Here is a 17,762-nt window from a genome sequence, read left to right as displayed (position 1 = left end):
GTACTTGAAAGCTAGAAATACAGAGAACTGGGGAGGAAAAATAGGCAACCATCTTTATCGGAGCATGCTGGATAGATAAAATGGAAAAAAAAATGCATATTTTCCTAAAATGACTATGGCATGCTCCAATGCAGTAGGATCTAGCAACTCTTCTGCTGGACTCACTGAATTCACAGAGTCTGCAGATTTCCCATATCTTAGTCCCATAGAGGAAAGCAGGACTGGAAAGTTTTAGAACACTCCTTGCTTCCTATGAGATCAGAGATTCTCATGCAGATGGAGAAATGGGTGTACACTGAACTGTGATATTTATATTCTAACAGTCACCAACATTTCTGCCTGTCCTGTTTCCTTTTTATTGAGAACTCATTGAAAATTAGAGTGTTAGACCTATATTATTTTAAGTCCCTACCAATATCCTGTTGGAGTTGATTTAAATGAGAACAGGATTAGTCCCTTATTCTTCTACAGATTCAGAGATTCTAACGCCAGAAGGGACCATTGTGATCATGTAGTCTGACCTCCTGTTCAACACAGTTCTATTCTGGGCCATAGAACTTCCCCAAAATAATTTGAAAAGCATTTAATATTGGTTTTAAAATGGCCAGTTATGGAGAATCCACAACTTTTGGTAATTTTTTTAATAGTTAATAACTCTCACCATTAAAAATTTACACCTTATTTCCTGTCTGACTCTGTCTAGCTTCAGCTTCCAGCCATTGGATTGTGTTATTAATTGATTCCTGTATCATCCATTCCATTATCTTGTCTGGGATTGGTGTCAGGTTGACAGACTTGTAATTATCTGGGTCATACTGTTTATCTTTTTTAAAATTGCCACAACATTAGCTTTTTCCAATCTTCTGGAAGTTTCCCAGTGTTCCAAAAGTTATTGAAAATCAATATTAATGGTTCAGCAAGCTCCTTAGCCAGTTCTTTTAAAACTCTTAAATTCAAGTTATCTTAACCTGATGTCTAACTTTATTAGCTTTTGTTTAACATCCTCAAGAGATACTAGTGAAAAGGGCAGCTTGTTATCACCATTTGATGAGGCTATATCATCTGTCTTTTCCCCAATACAGAACAGAAATATTATGGAACACTTCTGCCTTTTCTTCATTAGTACTGATATTCTATCACTTCTATTTAATAGTGGACCAATACCATTATCAGGATTCTTTTTGTACCTAATGTAATTTTTTTAAAAAACCTCATTATCCTTAACTCTGCTTGCCATAGATATCGCCTGTTGTCCCTTTGCTTCCCTTATCAATTTTCTACATTTCCTAGCTTCTGATTTATATTCATTACTGTTAACTTCCCCTTTCTTCCATTTGTTATATATTATTTTTATTATGACATTTTTGGAAGCCTTCACTTCTCCTCTAAACCAGGTTGGATTTTTAACCACAACCACTTTTTCCCTCAATTGTGACTTTTTGGGCATACAGTAAAATGTTGTTAAATGATTCCAATTATCATTCACATTTTTTTATTTAAATTATTCCTCCCAGCTGATTTGGCTCAGAATTGTTTTTAACTTCATGAAATTGGCCCTATTAAAGGACCAGGTGTATATATCACCTGCCTGGACTTTATTCTGCTTGCACATTATATATGTGATCCAGTCAGGATCACTTGTAACTAATCTACCATTAACTTTTAGTTCTGAACTTTTAGCTTTAAACTTTTTGTTTAGTTCTGTGATCAGTTCCTCTTTATCTATTAGGACATGGTCTAATATAGAATTCCCTTGTGTTGGCAGCAACACTGTTTGGGTTAGAAAATAGTCATCTATACTGTTTAGAAATTCCAAGGATGTTTTAGTACTTGCAGCATGAGACCTCCAGCATATGTCACTCAGATTGAAGTCCCCTATGATCACATAGTTCCCCTCCCCCCCGCTACATATTATAGATAGATGCATAAAGAGATGGTCATCCTTTTCTCTAGTGCGATTTGGTGATCTGTAGCAGACATTAGCTAGTACTGCATCTTGTGTTTTATCTGTTAGGACATTGATTCATAAGCATTCAAGATATTTTTCTTTGAGTTATCAGTGACTCGGAAACAGATAATACCATTTTTTGAGAGAGTGCCTCCTCTCCTCTTTTGCCCACATGATCCTTCCTAAATAGGTTATAACCATTGATTTTAACATTGCAATAGTGTGAATCATCCTAACATGTTTCAGGAACACCAACATTTCCTCTTTTTACTATCCCTTTTAGCTATTAGTTTAATCCCCTCCTGACTACTCTAGCCAGCCCATCCCATGGAGATTGGCCCATCTTCTACTGAGGTGAAGGACATCCAAACTGTTCAGCCCCCTCACTCCATAGAAGGTGGACCAATGATCTCCAAAATCAAAGCCCTGCATCTTACACCACTTACTTAGCCAGCAATTCACTTTAGGAATCTTCTGCCTTCTATCTTTCTTTGCTTGCCGGATAGGATAATTTCTTGAACATTCTTCTTCTGCACACTTCTGAGTTTCTTACTACCTGTGAGATTCCTGCGAAGCAGTGTCATTAGTATCCAAAACGAACCATGACCAATAAATCCTTACTCATAGACTTCAGAAGATTATCCCAATTGTAGACTGGTTTCTCATGTATTGGTTCTGTGAAGGCAGCATATTGTCCTGTTGTCCACCTGTGCCTTGCAGCATGTTGTTTTGATTTTTCTGAGTATTAAATGTCCAACAAGGATCAGTCTTCCTTGGATGGTTGGAGAGCTCTTTATGGAGAAGCTTGATTTTTTTTTTCTTACAGGTTGGACTATCCACATGTGTATCCCGTCCATCCTTCTGTTCTCTTGGACCAGCTGAATCCTGAGAGGTATCTTCCATGGTTTGCACATTGAGGACCTGCTGTCAATTTGAAGCTTCTAGCTGTGTGGAATTCCTCCTGCTTCTCTTCTTTCAGATAAGTTGCCGGAACTAACAATGAAAGTAGCTATTTAGGTGGTGAATTATGACCTTTATGTATCAACTAAATCCCTAAATGCAGATTCTATGTCTTCTAAGTGAGTGGCAATTAGCATTAGCTAATTTCAGCAGCCATCATTGCACTATATATTATTGCTCATAATATTTTTAATATCATCTTTTATCAATGTGTACATATTTTGAGCATTCAGATTATAAATATATTCATAGATTCATAGATACTAAGGTCAGAAGGGACCATTCTGATCATCTAGTCCGACCTCCTGCACAGTGCAGGCCACAGAATCTCACCCACCCACTCCTATGAAAAACCTCACCTATGTCTGAGCTATTGAAGTCCTCAAATCGTGGTTTAAAGACTTCAAGGAGCAGAGAAGCCTCCCTCAAGTCAACCATGCCCCATGCTACAGAGGAAGGCGAAAAACCTCCAGAGCCTCTCCAATCTGCCCTTGAGGAAAATTCCTTCCCGACCCCAAATATGGCGATCAGCTAAACCCTGAGCATATTGACAAGATTCACCAGCCAGATACTACAGAAAATTCTTTCCTGGGTAACTCAGATCCCATCCATCTAATATCCCATCTCAGGGGATTAATCCTATTTACTCTGAATATTCAAAGATCAATTACTTACCAAAATCCCATTATCCCATCATACCATCTCCTCCATAAACTTATCGAGTAGAATCTTAAAACCAGATAGAGCTTTTTCCCCCACTGCTTCCCTTGGAAGGCTATTCCAAAACTTCACTCCTCTGATGGTTAGAAACCATCTAATTTCAAGTCTAAACTTCCTGGTGGCCAGTTTATACCCATTTGTTCTTGTGTCCACACTGGTGCTGAGCTGAAATAATTCCTCTCCCTCTCTTGTATTTATCCCTCTGATATATTTATAGAGAGCAATCATATCTCCCCTCAACCTTCTTTTAGTTAGGCTAAACAAGCCAAGCTCCTTAAGTCTCCTTTCATAAGACAAGTTTTCCATTCCTCGGATCATCCTAGTAGCCCTTCTCTGTACCTGCTCCAGTTTGAATTCATCCTTTTTAAACATGGGAGACCAGAACTGCACACAGTATTCTAGGTGAGGTCTCACCAGTGCCTTGTATAACGGTACTAAAACCTCCTTATCCCTACTGGAAATGCCTCTCCTGATGCATCCCAAAACTGCATTAGCTTTTTTCACAGCCATATCACATTGGCAGCTCATAGTCATCCTATGATCAACCGATACTCCAAGGTCCTTCTTCTCTTCCGTTACTTCTAATTGATGTGTCCCCAACTTGTAACTAAAATTCTTGTTATTAATCCCTAAATGCATAACCTTACACTTCTCACTATTAAATTTCATCCTATTACTATTACTCCAGTTTACAAGGTCATCCAGATCCTCCTGTATAATATCCCGATCCTTCTCTGAATTGGCAATACCTCCCAGCTTTGTATCATCTGCAAACTTTATTAGCACACTCCCACTTTTTGTGCCAAGGTCAGTAATAAAAAGATTAAATAAGATTGGTCCCAAAACCGATCCCTGAGGAACTCCACTGGTAACCTCCCTCCAACCTGACAGTTCGCCTTTCAGTAGGACCCGTTGCAGTCTCCCCTTTAACCAATTCCTAATCTACCTTTTGATGTTCATATTGATCCCCACCTTCTCCAATTTAAGTAATAATTCCCCATGTGGCACGGTATCAAATGCCTTACTGAAATCTAGGTAAATTAGATCCACTGCATTTCCTTTATCTAAAAAATCTGTTACTTTTTCAAAAAAGGAGATTAGGTTGGTTTGGCACGATTCTACCTTTTGTAAAACCATGTTGTATTTTGTTCCATTTACCATTGACTTCAATGTCCTTATTTTGTCCTTATTAATGTCCTAATTTCTCCTTCAAAATTTTTTCCAGGACCTTGCATACTACAGATGTCAAACTAACTGGCCTGGATCAGTAGTTACCTGGATCACTTTTTTTTCCTTTCTTAAAAATAGGAACTATATTAGCAATTCTCCAATCATTCGGTACTACTCCTGAGTTTACAGATTCTTTAAAAATTCTTGCTAATGGGTTTGCAATTTCAGGTGCCAATTCCTTTAATATTCTTGGATGAAGATTATCTGGGCCCCCTGATTTAGTCCCATTAAGCTGTTTCAGTTTCTAAGCTGTTTCAGTTTCGCTTCTACCTCAGATATGGTATCTACCTCCATATCCTCATTCCCATTTGTCATGCTACCATTATCCCTAAGATTCTCTTTAGCCTTATTAAAGACTGAGGCAAAGTATTTGTTTAGATATTGGGCCATGCCTAGATTATCTTTAACCTCCACTCCATCCTCAGTGTTTAGCGGCCCCACTTCTTCTTTCTTAGTTTTCTTCTTATTTATATGGCTATAGAACCTTTTACTATTGGTTTTAATTCCCTTTGCAAGGTCCAACTCTACTCGACTTTTAGCCTGTCTCACTTTATCCCTACATGTTCTGACCTCAGTTAGGTAGCTTTCCTTGCTGATACCACTTCCACTCCCTGTATGTTTTCTGCTTCTTCTTAATCACCTCTCTAAGATGCTTGCTCATCCAGCTTGGTCTACAACTCCTTCCTATGAATTTTTTTCCCTTTCTTGGGATACAGGCTTCCGATAGCTTCTGCAGCATTGATTTAAAGTAATCCCAAGCCTCCTCTACCTTTAGATCCATAAATTCTTCAGTCCAATCCACTTCCCTAACTAATTTCCTTAATTTTCGAAAGTCAGCCCTTTTGAAATCAAAAACTCTAGTTGCAGATTTATTTCTGTTAATCCTTCCGTTCAGTTTGAACTGAATTAGCTCATGATAACTTGAGCCAAGATTGTCCCCTACAACCATTTCTTCTATGAGGTCCTCGCTATTCACCAAAATTAAATCTAAAATGACATCCCCTCTAGTCGGTTCAGCAACTACTTGATGAAGGAGTCCATCAGCTATCGCATCTAGGAAAATCTGAGCCCTATTACTATTACTAGCACTGGTCCTCCAGTCTATATCTGGGAAGTTAAAGTCTCCCATGATCACGCAGTTTCCATTAGTATTTACTTTATTAAAGACATTAAAAAGGGCTCTATCCATATCCAAATTAGATCCTGGAGATCTATAGCACACCCCAAGCACTATCGTAGGAGAGGCTTTACTAGTTATCTTCACCAATGTAATTTTTGCCCAGACGGACTCTGTCTTATCCATTGCATCGCTTCTTATTTCTTTACATTCTACCTCATCATTGATATACAAAGCTACTCCACCACCTTTATCTTTGTTTCTGTCTTTCCTAAACAGCACATACCCTTCAATACCTGTAGTCCAGTCATGACTACTATTCCACCATGTTTCTGTTATCCCTATAATATCTGGTTTCACTTCCTGCACCAGTAGCTCTAGTTCCTCCATTTTGTTACCTAGGCTCCTTGCATTGGTATACAAACATCTTAATTTTTGCTGTTTGGCCTCGCTCACATTTTGTACCCTATTAGGCACAGTCATTCTACAGCCAGTATAACCTATTAGACTAGTATCCACACCGCCCTCACTCCTTATATACATTCTCCTACCCACGGCTGTATCCATTCTTACTTCGTCTTCTTCCCTCTCAATGCTAAAATCTGGCGTGGAGATTACCTGGACATCTCCCAACTATCTCCCCCAAATTAAATACCATATTAAATGATAGTCTCAATTCTTTATCTCAGACAGAGCTTTCCTCTTTCTCTTAATTTCTCAGTGAGTGCAATTAAGTTTATCCAAATCAGTGAGCTTGGGGAGAGTGTTTAAAAATACATGGGAATTACTTGCCATGCCACAAGTTTTTTCTCCCAAAGTTCCTACTGGTTTTGCTGAATTGCATCATATTCAGCCTTTTTGTCATCACTTCTAAAAGTTGAAGTGTGAAGATACAAATGAATGCCAAGAGAAATGTGGCACAGGATGGTACTTGTTCATTTTGGTGCTGATGTCATATGGTATGCTGTCACAAAATGGAAGTTTTTTTCCGTAAAGTGGTTTCAGCAGTGGGTACACCTCATTTCTGGTGTACTGTAATAAATGCCTTCAATACCCAAGGATTGAAAATATAATAAACAAAACATTCTGGGCTCAGTCCTGTTGTCTATATAAGGTATAGGGATTTATCCACTAATATCTACATAACCACCAAATGTTGCTATTTAATTAGCACTATTTCTGTCCATAGGTAAATTGCTTTCACCATCAGTCCATAGAATCCAAAATGTTTGTTTCTTTTCAATACCCTTTTTTATTTTCTACTGTCTTTGACTTCTGTCTTCCTGGTTCTTATTTCCACTGGATACCAGCAAAGGGAAGATGACGATGCTAGGGAAGATTTTAGTCGTCTCAGCTCTGTCTGATCTTCATCTGTTTCTGTGGGAGCAGGTTTGGACTCTGCCTGTTATTGAGACTGAATTTTGGGCATTTCTGTCTTAGGGTATGTCTACTCTTGAGCTGGAGGTTTGATTTCCAGCTTGGTTAGACATACATACATTACCTTTGATGGAGCTAGCACATTATAAATTGCAGTGTAGCTGCAGGAGCAAGGAAACTGGGAGAGACTAACCATGCCAAGTACAATCCTGTCTGAAAGTCCTTCCCATCACTTGCACCCCTCCAGGCACACTGCTATTTTTAACATGCTAGGTCAATCAAAGCTAGCACAGGTATGTCTAACCAAGCTGGAAATTATACCTGCATCTGCAGTGCAGACTTACCATGTGGTATTTCATTTTGTTGCAAATGAAAATAATGTCCTATAAAAGGTAATTGCAAAATACAGTTGGAAAGTGAGGCTTCATATTTGATTTGTGTTTATGTTGTCATTAAAGCAACTTCAGCTACTATTCTCTGGTTTGAGCTTGATTGGGGCTTTCAATGACATGGAGGAGCTATGATGCAATAGCAGGTCCCAGAGACACTGCATGGTAGAGTAGCCACTAATATACTCTTACAGAGTGTTCAGCATGAACTCCCCTTTCTGTTGGCTGGTGCAAAAGGGAGTAGAATCATAGGCCATGGCATTGCTGTGTTTGGGGAGTCTGCTGGAGGCACTATGACTCTTGCACTCTGGGAGCACAGAAGATGTGATTGTGTTCTCTCTTTGCACAGCAGAATGGACAAAGGTGACTTGTTCCACTCCTTCTACCCACCACAAGTGCTAGAAGTAGCCGTGTGGGGGTGCTGCCACACCCCATGACTTGAAGTGATTTCCATCATATACAGGGTTTACAGTTTGGTTCAGTGGCTCTCAGCACCCCCACTATACAAATTGTTCCAGCACCCCTGCTACCCACTTGTATCTATAAGGAGGGACAACCAGAATCTGTCCTTAAGTTTAGTATTTTACTGACTATTATTTACAATGCTCTCTTAGAAGTCTGAAAAGATCCCTTACGGATTTTGTTCTTTGCTTTTTAGTAAACACACATTTCTTCCCTTTGCTCCTAATAGAAATTACCTACAATGCCCTGTTTAAACAGGTATTTTCACCATTTAAAAAAAATAAGGAACATTTTATTGTGTTACAGCTTGTTTGTTGGATTGTGTATTTGGTTTATCTGACAGAAGGAATGTTCAAAGAACTGGAAATCAAAAACTAGAAGCACGTAGAACAGAAAAATGGCAGCAAGTAGAGAATGATGAATATGTCCAAAAGCAAAATAATTTAACAACCTACAATGATTTCTAAGGGAAAAGAGCCAGAGGCAGTGGCAGATATGGCAGCTGTACATCTTTCAGTACACAGCTCTTATTACTGGGTGGAAAATACTGTTTTAGTTCTTAGCATTTTTGAATCAGCCAAGATCTGGGGCTGGGAGGCTGCTGAGGAAAGAATGGGCAAAGCAGAATATAAATACTTTTTTCCAGAATCCTAAATCATTACATTTACATAAGATGGTTTATTTATTTTGTGAATGTTACATTAGCCCCTTCCAACTGCACTTACAAAAAGAAATGGCAAATCAGAAACAAATTTTTGAAAATTTCATCTTTTTTTTTTTTTTTTTTTAATTTATTAGAGCTGGCCTGGAGATGACAATTCTGCTGAATGGGAACTTTCAAGGTTTTGACATTTGTTTTCATTATTCATTGGTACAAAATTAAACCTTTTGAATCTTTTCACATAAATGGAATTGTTTTAGACTGAAACCTCTCTTTTTCAGTTGGGAAGGTTGTACCTGTAGGTACAGCCTAGTAGCTATTGCCCTCAACTGGGACATGTGAGACCCAAGCTCAAGTCTGTTCTCAGCCTGATTCAGAGTAGAGATTTTTTTATCCCAGATTTCTCTGAATCAGGCAGAGAAGAGACTTGAGCCTGGGTACTGCACATCACTGGCCACGGCCCTAACCACCATGTCTTGCTCTCTGTCTCTCAAAATCTTCCCCACAAAAACTTAACCAAAATATATACGTCTCAGCAAAATGTTTCAACTTTGACAAAACAGTATATTTCAGCAAAAAATTATATAATTTAAAATGTTCCAACCAGTTTTATTATGTATTATTGACCCAAATGGGTGCCAACTGTTCTCTCACACTCACTTTCGCACATGCACGTAAAGACACAGTTCTTGCCCCCGTGGTCTTATAATCTAGGGCCTTGATGCTGCTGTGCCTTTTCATTCCGGGATCAGGGCCCACAATCAGAATGAAATAACAAGTGAGAGATGTCAACAGACAAAAGGAGAGGCAGAACAAGAGTTGCAATAATATATCTTAGTCATGTATATGTCTTGGTGGCTAAGTTACATTTGCTTTGGGTTTTTTTTTCCCCCATCTAATTTTTTGCAGACAAGGCAGCAGATGTGATTTCTAGGAAGAATTAGAAGGGGAGTGAAGGTGGCTTGGGAAATTAGGTTTAGGGAGGGCAACACTTGAGGCAACTTGGAAGAATACTTCAAAAATATTAAGAAGTAATTATGCTTACCATTACTTTAGTTATGTTTTTCCAACCTCATCCAACTTTTAAAGCATTGAGGGCCTGATATAATATTCTTGTGACCTAAAACTTCTGTTCCATTCATTGGTAGTTTTGGGTATGAAATGAATACGTATTTAGGCTTTGGTATTAAACAATTGAGAACAGGATCACTGATGCTACAATGTAAAAGGGGCAATGATATGGTGCATTTTGAATGGTATTGTTTTATTTATGTCACATGTGACTGCCATTAACTCAACTTTCACTGTGTTATCTAATCTGAATTAATTTGTACAAGAATTGGGTCTTGATCACGTGATAACAATGTTTTTCTGCCATTGAGAAAATGTCAGTTAAGCTTTTTAACAAGAGCTCTTGCTGTAACCAGACATTCCCTCCTAGTTTGTTTGATTTGGACTAGAGATCTTCTAGATTGAATTTCATGTTTCATTCCAAGGCCTAAGTTGATGACTGAATTAAGATGTGTTGATGAATATTAATTTCTTCTACAAAAAGCTCTGACACTTAGACATTCTTGTTGTTGTCTGCTTGTTCCATCAAATAATGGAAGATTCTGGTGGTTTCCTTCAAGTGTGTATATTGGCAGTTGGACCTGACAGGCATATTTCACATAGCATGTGGTAAAAACCTTTTCTGTTTTATCATTTCTAGACTGCAACGAAGATGCTTTAGCTATTTTGACTGCACATATTGATACAATAAACTCCTTTTGAGACTATCTCATGGTTTATTTGTAATAAACTGATGTTACAATATTAGTAGCTGCAGTTTTCTCCACTGAAGCATGAAGTTTGTTGACACTTGTTTTACTGCTGACATTTCTTTCAGTGTTCAGTAAACTGCTATGGAATTTCACTAGTGAAATGTTATGGCAGCTTGACTGAAAAGTCATCCTGTCTTCATTTCCCTGCAGATTTCATGGGCTTACCTCAATAAGATTTTGATACTTGTCAGATAATGTAATTTCACAATGTTATTACTTGCATGTTTCAGCAGGCACTTCACGTAACAAACTGTGGGGTTGCTTGCCTTTTTGGGACCATTTAGAAAATAGGTAAAAACTTTAACATAAACACAAGTTTATGAGAGGTAGAATTAAGTTATTTTTACTAATTTGGACTGGAGCTGTTTTAGCTAACCAGTATTTTTTCAGTTTCAGTTTACATTAGTGATTTACTTTTGTGAAAAAATAGTATCTGATGAAAATGCTCTGTATCTACTCATTCTGCAGACAGATGCCCTTTTCACAAGATCTCTTATTAATGGTTTTTAAGTAAGCCAATTTTTTGCTGGCTAGTGTTCACTTGTTTTCTTCTCCCATTGGGCATTCTCAGTGGAACTCTCTTCCAACTTGAGGGCCTTGCTGTATTTAAATAACATATGCAAAGTAATTCTTAATTGAAAATTAACCTTGTGAGGCCCAAAGCTTAACAATATTGTATTTCCATCCTTTGATGTAAGTTGTGTTATTTAATTAATTTTTTTCCTATAAAAATGCATTCAAGACTGTTTTATACTTTACCCCATTTTAATTACACTGTCTGAAATCAGAGAAAAATGATTCTGTATTCAGACTATTACCAAATAAATTTTACTTAAATGGGGGACATAAGGATTGATATACTGAGATAAAAAGGAAGCAAGTTGTGGTTTGCATACAACATTACTGTATGAAAACTAATCTGAAAAAAATACTGAATGAAATAACAGAAATAGGACCAAAAAGTGAAAGCAACTGACTGATGGCAGTATCTAATGAACCTGGAAAGAGCAGAGGCCACCTTAATTTACTAAAAGATTACTAATTATTACCCTTGTAATGCCCCCTGGGTAGGCTGCCCCTGTTGAGACCTTTTCCCAGTTCCTCAAGTGCTCCCCTTCCAAATAGCTGGTCTGTGCCTGCACTGCTCTTTGGGTTACACTCTGCTGGTTGTCAGCCATGTTACTTAGCCCTGGTCTACACTAGGCGTTGAGGTTGAATTTAGCAGCGTTAAATCGATGTAACCCTGCACTCATCCACATGATGAAGCCCTTTTTTTCAACTTAAAGGGCTCTTAAAATTGATTTCCTTACTCCACCCCCAACAAGGGGATTAGCACTGAAATCGGTTTTGCTGGGTCGAATTTGGGATACTGTGGACGCAATTAGATGGTATTGGCCTCCAGGAGCTATCCCAGAGTGCTCCATTGTGACCGCTCTGGACAGCACTCTCAAATCAGATGCACTGACCAGGTAGACAGGAAAAGGCCTGCGAACTTTTGAATTTCAATTTCCTGTCTGGCCAGTGTGGCAAGCTACAGGTGACCATGCAGAGCTCATCAGCAGACGTGACCATGATGGAGTCCCAGAATTGCAAAAGAGCTCCAGCATGGACCGAACAGCAGGTACGGGATCTGATTGCCATATGGGGAGAGGAATCCGTGCTATCAGAACTACGTTCCAGTTTTCGAAATGCCAAAACATTTGTGAAAATCTCCCAGGGCATAAAGGACAGAGGCCATAACAGAGACCTGAAGCAGTGCCGCGTGAAACTTAAGGAGCTGAGGCAAGCCTACCAGAAAACCAGAGAGGCGAACGGCCGCTCCGGCTCAGAGCCCCAAACATGCCGCTTCTATGATGAGTTGCATGCCATTTTAGGGGGTTCAGTCACCACTACCTCAGCCGTGTTGTTTGACTCCTTCAGTGGAGTTGGAGGCAACATGGAAGCAGGTTTTGGGGATGAGGAAGACGATGATGATGATGATGAGGTTGTAGATAACTCACAGCAATCAAGTGGAGAAACCGGTTTTCCCGACAGCCAGGAACTATTTCTCACCCTGGATCTGGAGCCAGTACCCCCCGAACCCACCCAAGGCTGCCTCCCGGACCCACCAGGTGGAGAATGGACCTCTGGTGAGTGTACCTTTTTAAAATACTATACAAGTTTTAAAAGCCAGCATGTTTAATGATTAATTTGCCCTGACATTCGTGGCTCTCCTGGATATACTCTCAAAGACTTTGCAAAAGGTTTCTGGGGAGGGCAGCCTTATTCCATCCACCATGGTAGGACATTTTACCACTCCAGGCCAGTAGCACATACTCGGGAATCATTGTAGAACAAAGCATTGCAGTGTATGTTTGCTGGCGTTCAAACAACATCCGTTCTTTATCTCTCTGTATTATCCTCAGAGTGATATCATTCATGGTCACCTGAATTGAAATAGGGTGCTTTTCTTAAGGGGACATTCAGAGGTGCCCGTTTCTGCTGACCTGTTTGCTTATGGCTGAACAGAAATGTTCCCCGCTGTTAGCCACGCGGTGGGGGGAGGCAAAATGCGACCTTGTAACGAAAGCACACGTGCTATGTATGTAATGTTAACAGCAAGGTTACCGTGAAAGAGTGTACCCATTGTTCTATAAAATGTCTTTTCAAATACCACTGTCCCTTTTGTTTTCTCCATCAGCTGCATGTGTTTCAAGGATCACAGGATCTTCTCCTTCCCAGAGGCTAGCGAAGATTAGAAGGCGAAAAAAATGCACTCGTGATGAAATGTTCTCTGAGCTCATGCTGTCCTCCCACACTGACAAAGCACAGATGAATGCATGGAGGCAGACAATGTCAGAGTGCAGGAAAGCACAAAATGACCAGGAGGAGAGGTAGCGGGAAGAGACTGAAGAGAGTAAGTGGTGGGCTGAAGAGAGGGCTGAAGCTGAAAGGTGGCGGCAGCGTGATGATAGGAGGCAGGATTCAATGCTGAGGCTGCTGGAGGATCAAACTAATATGCTGCAGCGTATGGTTGAGCTTCAGGAAAGGCAGCAGGAGCACAGACTGCTGCTACAGCCCCTGTGTAACCAACTGCCCTCCTCCCCAAGTTCCATAGCCTCCTCACACAGACGCCCAAGAACGAGGTGGGGGGGACTCCAGCCACCCAGCTACTCCATCTCAGAGGATTGCCCAAGTAACAGAAGGCTGGCATTCAGTAAGTTTTAAACTTTTAAAGTGCTGTGTGGCCTTGTCCTTCCCTCCTCCTCCACCCCTCCTGGGCTACCTTTGTAATTATCCCCCTATTTGTGTGATGAATTAATAAAGAATGCATGAATGTGAAGCAACAATGACTTTATTGCCTCTGCAAGCGGTGATCGAAGGGAGGTGGGGAGAGTAGTTAGCTTACAGGGAAGTAGAGTGAACCAAGGGGCGGGGGGCTTCATCAAGGAGAAACTAACAGAACTTTCACACTGTAGCCTGGCCAGTCATGAAACTGGTTTTCATAGCTTCTCTGATGCGCATCGCACTCTCCTGTGATCTTCTAACCGCCCTGGTGTCTGGCTGTGCGTAACCAGCAGCCAGGTGATTTGCCTCAACCTCCCACCTGCCATAAATGTCTCCCCCTTACTCTCACAGATATTGTGGAGTGCACAGCAAGCAGTAATAACAGTGGGAATATTGGTTTCGCTGAGGTCTAATTGAGTCAGTAAACTGCACCAGCGCGCTTTTAAACATCCAAATGCACACTTTACCATCATTCTGCACTTGCTCAGCCTATAATTGAACAGCTCCTGACTACTCTCCAGGCTGCCTATGTATGGCTTCATGAGCTATGGCATTAAGGGGTAGGCTGGGTCCCCAAGGATAACTATAGGCATTTCTACATCCCCAATGGTTATTTTCTGGTCTGGGAAGAAAGTCCCTTCCTGCAGCTTTTGAAACAGACCAGAGTTCCTGAAGATGCGAGTGTTATGTACCTTTCCCGGCCATCTCACGTTGATGTTGGTGAAATGTCCCTTGTGATCCACCAGTGCTTGCAGCACTATTGAAAAGTTCCCCTTGCAGTTTATGTACTTGCTGGCTTGGTGCTCTGGTGCCAAGATAGGGATATGGGTTCCGTCTATAGCCCCACCACAGTTAGGGAATCCCATTGCAGCAAAGCCATCCGCTATGACCTGCACATTTCCCAGGTTTCACTACCCTTGATATCAGCAGATCTTTGATTGCGTTGGCTACTTGCATCACAGCAGCCCCCACAGTAGATTTGCCCACTCCAAATTGATTCCTGACTGACCGGTAGCTGTCTGGCATTGCAAGCTTCCACAGGACTATTGCCACTCACTTCTCAACTGTGAGGGCTGCTCTCATCTTGGTGGTATTGTGCCTCAGGGCAGGGGAAAGCAAATCACAAAGTTGCATGAAAGTGCCCTTACGCATGTGAAAGTTTCGCAGCCACTGAGAATCGTCGCAGACCTGCAACACTATGCGGTCCCACCAATCTGTACTTGTTTCCCAGGCCCAGAATCGGCGTTCCACCGCATGAGCCTGCCCCATGAACACCATGATGCCCACATTGACAGGGCACGTGCTTTGAGAGAAGTCTTTGTCCATGTCCTCATCACTCTCGTAACCACGCTGACGTCACCTACTCGCCCAGTTTCGCTTTGCCAGGTTCTGGTGCTGCATATACTGCTGGATAATGTGTGTGGTGTTTAATGTGCTCCTAATTGCCAAAGTGATTTGAGAGGGCTCCATGCTTGCTGTGGTATGGCGTCTGCACAGAAAAAAGGCACGGAACGATTGTCTGCTGTTGCCCTGACGGAGGGAGGGGCAACTGATGACATGGCTTACAGGGTTGGCGTACAGGGAATTAAAACAACAAAGGGGGTGGCTTTGCGAGAAACTGAATGGCCACCTCAGGTATAGAACTCAAAACCTCAAGGATAGAACTCAAAACTGGGTTTAGCAGGCTGTTGATTTCACAGAGGGAGGAGAAAATGAATACAAAACAAATCTGGTCTATTTCTTTTTTGAGCCATTTCCTCTATATACATCTTGCTGGCAGCAGACTGTGCAGTACGACCGCTAGCCATCGTCACCTCCTGGGTGCTTGGTAGAAGACGGTGCAGTATGACTGCTGGCCATCATCTTTTGCCGGCTGCTGATTAAAAGACAGTGCACTGCAATTAGGACTCAATCTCCATGAGACGAAACAAAGGAAATGACCTCGCTGAGTCACTCCCATATTTGCCCAGGCACCCGGTTAAAAGAGCACCCAGAACTACGTCGATGACGGCTACTAGTCATACTGCACTGTCTGCCGCCACAAGGCAATAAACTGCTGCTATGTAGCAATGCAGTACCACGTCTGCCAGCACCCAGGAGACATACAGTGACGGTTAGCTGAGCGGGCTCCATGCTTGCCGTGGTATGGCATCTGCACAGGTAACTCAAGAAAAAAGGTGCAAAACGATTGTCTGCCCTTGCTTTTACGGAGGGAGGGAGGGAACGGGGGGCCTGATGATATGTACCCAGAACACCTGTGACAATGTTTTAGCCCCATCAGGCACTGGGATTTCTACCCAGATTTCAAGTGGGCAGTGGAGACTGTGGGAACTGTGGGATAGCTACCCACAGTGCAAAGCTCCGGAAGTCAACTGTTGCCTCGGTACTGTGGACACAGTCTGCCAACTACATGCACTTAGAGCATTTGGGTGGGGACACACACACTCGACTGTATAAAAACGATTTCTACAAAACCGACTTCTATAAATTTGACCTAATTTCGTAGTGTAGACATACTCTTAGCAGGCTCAGTGTGCTTGGCACCTGCAAGAATTTTCCTCCAGGAGCATGTGGATAGTAACAGTATGCAGTGACATCCAGACAAAGAATGCAGTATGCATTCCGACTCCTTTCTGACAAAGTGTGGTTTATTTTGCCAAAAGGTATATAGAGCTTAGAGAAGTGGATTTAAAATAACAAAAAGAACAAGCAGCATATTGTCATACCCACATTTGGCATTCCCCTCGAGCCCTTGGGTAGACCTGACTGAGCCCCCCAATGCCTCTCCATTCTCTCAGGGCACCAAGTTACCACTTGCTTGCTGCAGACATCTCACTCCCAGTCAATCTCTGTGTCAGCCTGCAGCTGCTTACAGTTTCCTCCTCCTCCTTTGTAGGGCAGATCCTTTAACCAATTAGAATCTTTTCATCTTCAGATTCTCAGCCTACTCAAACAGCCTTGTCACCAGGGTTGGGGCTGAGGAGTCCCACTTCACAGCTATAAACCTGGCTATTGCGTTTTGAGGAGATACTTCTTATCTAGGACATGGTTGTACTTTTCCTGCCTGGTTTCTTTAACAACCTCCTTTCCATTAACTAGGCATTCGGGCAGGGTAATAACATAGATATGCTATGGGGCATATGATATTTAGAAAAATAATACAAAGAATTCACCTTTTTCCACAGTCCTCTCACTACTGTGCCATCTAAAGCTGAACATATGCTGGCAAAAATGGACCTGTAATTCGCTACCAATGGCAGCAATGGTGAAAGCTGTTGTGTGGCACAGGTGCTTTGTACCAAGTCATCTAACCCTTGGGCAGGGTTCTGCTACAGCTGTCACTGGTGTTGCTGTACCAGTGATGAATTATGGGTCTAGTTTTCCATCCAGAAATTGTAAACAAGTCTTATTGGTGTCATGCCACTCAATGTTTCTGTGGCTGCTGAACACAATGTATTCAGGTTAAATGTGCCTGTGAGGAGCAGAATTATCCTCATGCAGCATCAGGGTTTTTATTAGAAGAAAAAAGGTGGGAAGTGAACGTTCTTTTATTATTTGGAAGGCCTCCATACTTCCCAGCTTTATATAAAAAAGAAAAAGGAAATTTTCTTGTTGCTGCTTATACTAGTTCCAAGTATTCACAATAGCTGCCTTTTCACCTTTTATTAGCGTCCATTATAGGGATCTCAGAATATTAGAAGGTTTTAGGCACTTAAGAAAAAAACTATTATTTTAAAAATATATAGTTTTTATTGAATATTAATATAATAAAACCTTTTTAGTCTAAATAGATTCATATTTAGTACCG

At 41.1% G+C, this 17,762-nt stretch overlaps 1 long non-coding RNA gene across 1 annotated transcript in view; it reads right to left on the bottom strand.

Moving 5' to 3' along the window:
• The window catches only part of LOC122459966, an 89,835-nt gene extending 73,045 nt beyond the window's left edge, over positions 1-16,790 (bottom strand). Inside the window, exon 1 of the long non-coding RNA XR_006280960.1 lies at positions 16,685-16,790. This is a non-coding gene — a long non-coding RNA (uncharacterized LOC122459966). The remainder of the gene's footprint in view (positions 1-16,684) is intronic.
• Between the last annotated feature and the right edge of the window lie 972 nt (positions 16,791-17,762).

Source organism: Dermochelys coriacea, chromosome 4 (assembly GCF_009764565.3).
Source record: "Dermochelys coriacea isolate rDerCor1 chromosome 4, rDerCor1.pri.v4, whole genome shotgun sequence".
Lineage (NCBI taxonomy): Eukaryota > Metazoa > Chordata > Testudines > Dermochelyidae > Dermochelys > Dermochelys coriacea.
The sequence above is the reverse complement of the archived record's forward strand: the minus strand, read 5'-3'. Positions and strand labels throughout refer to the sequence as shown.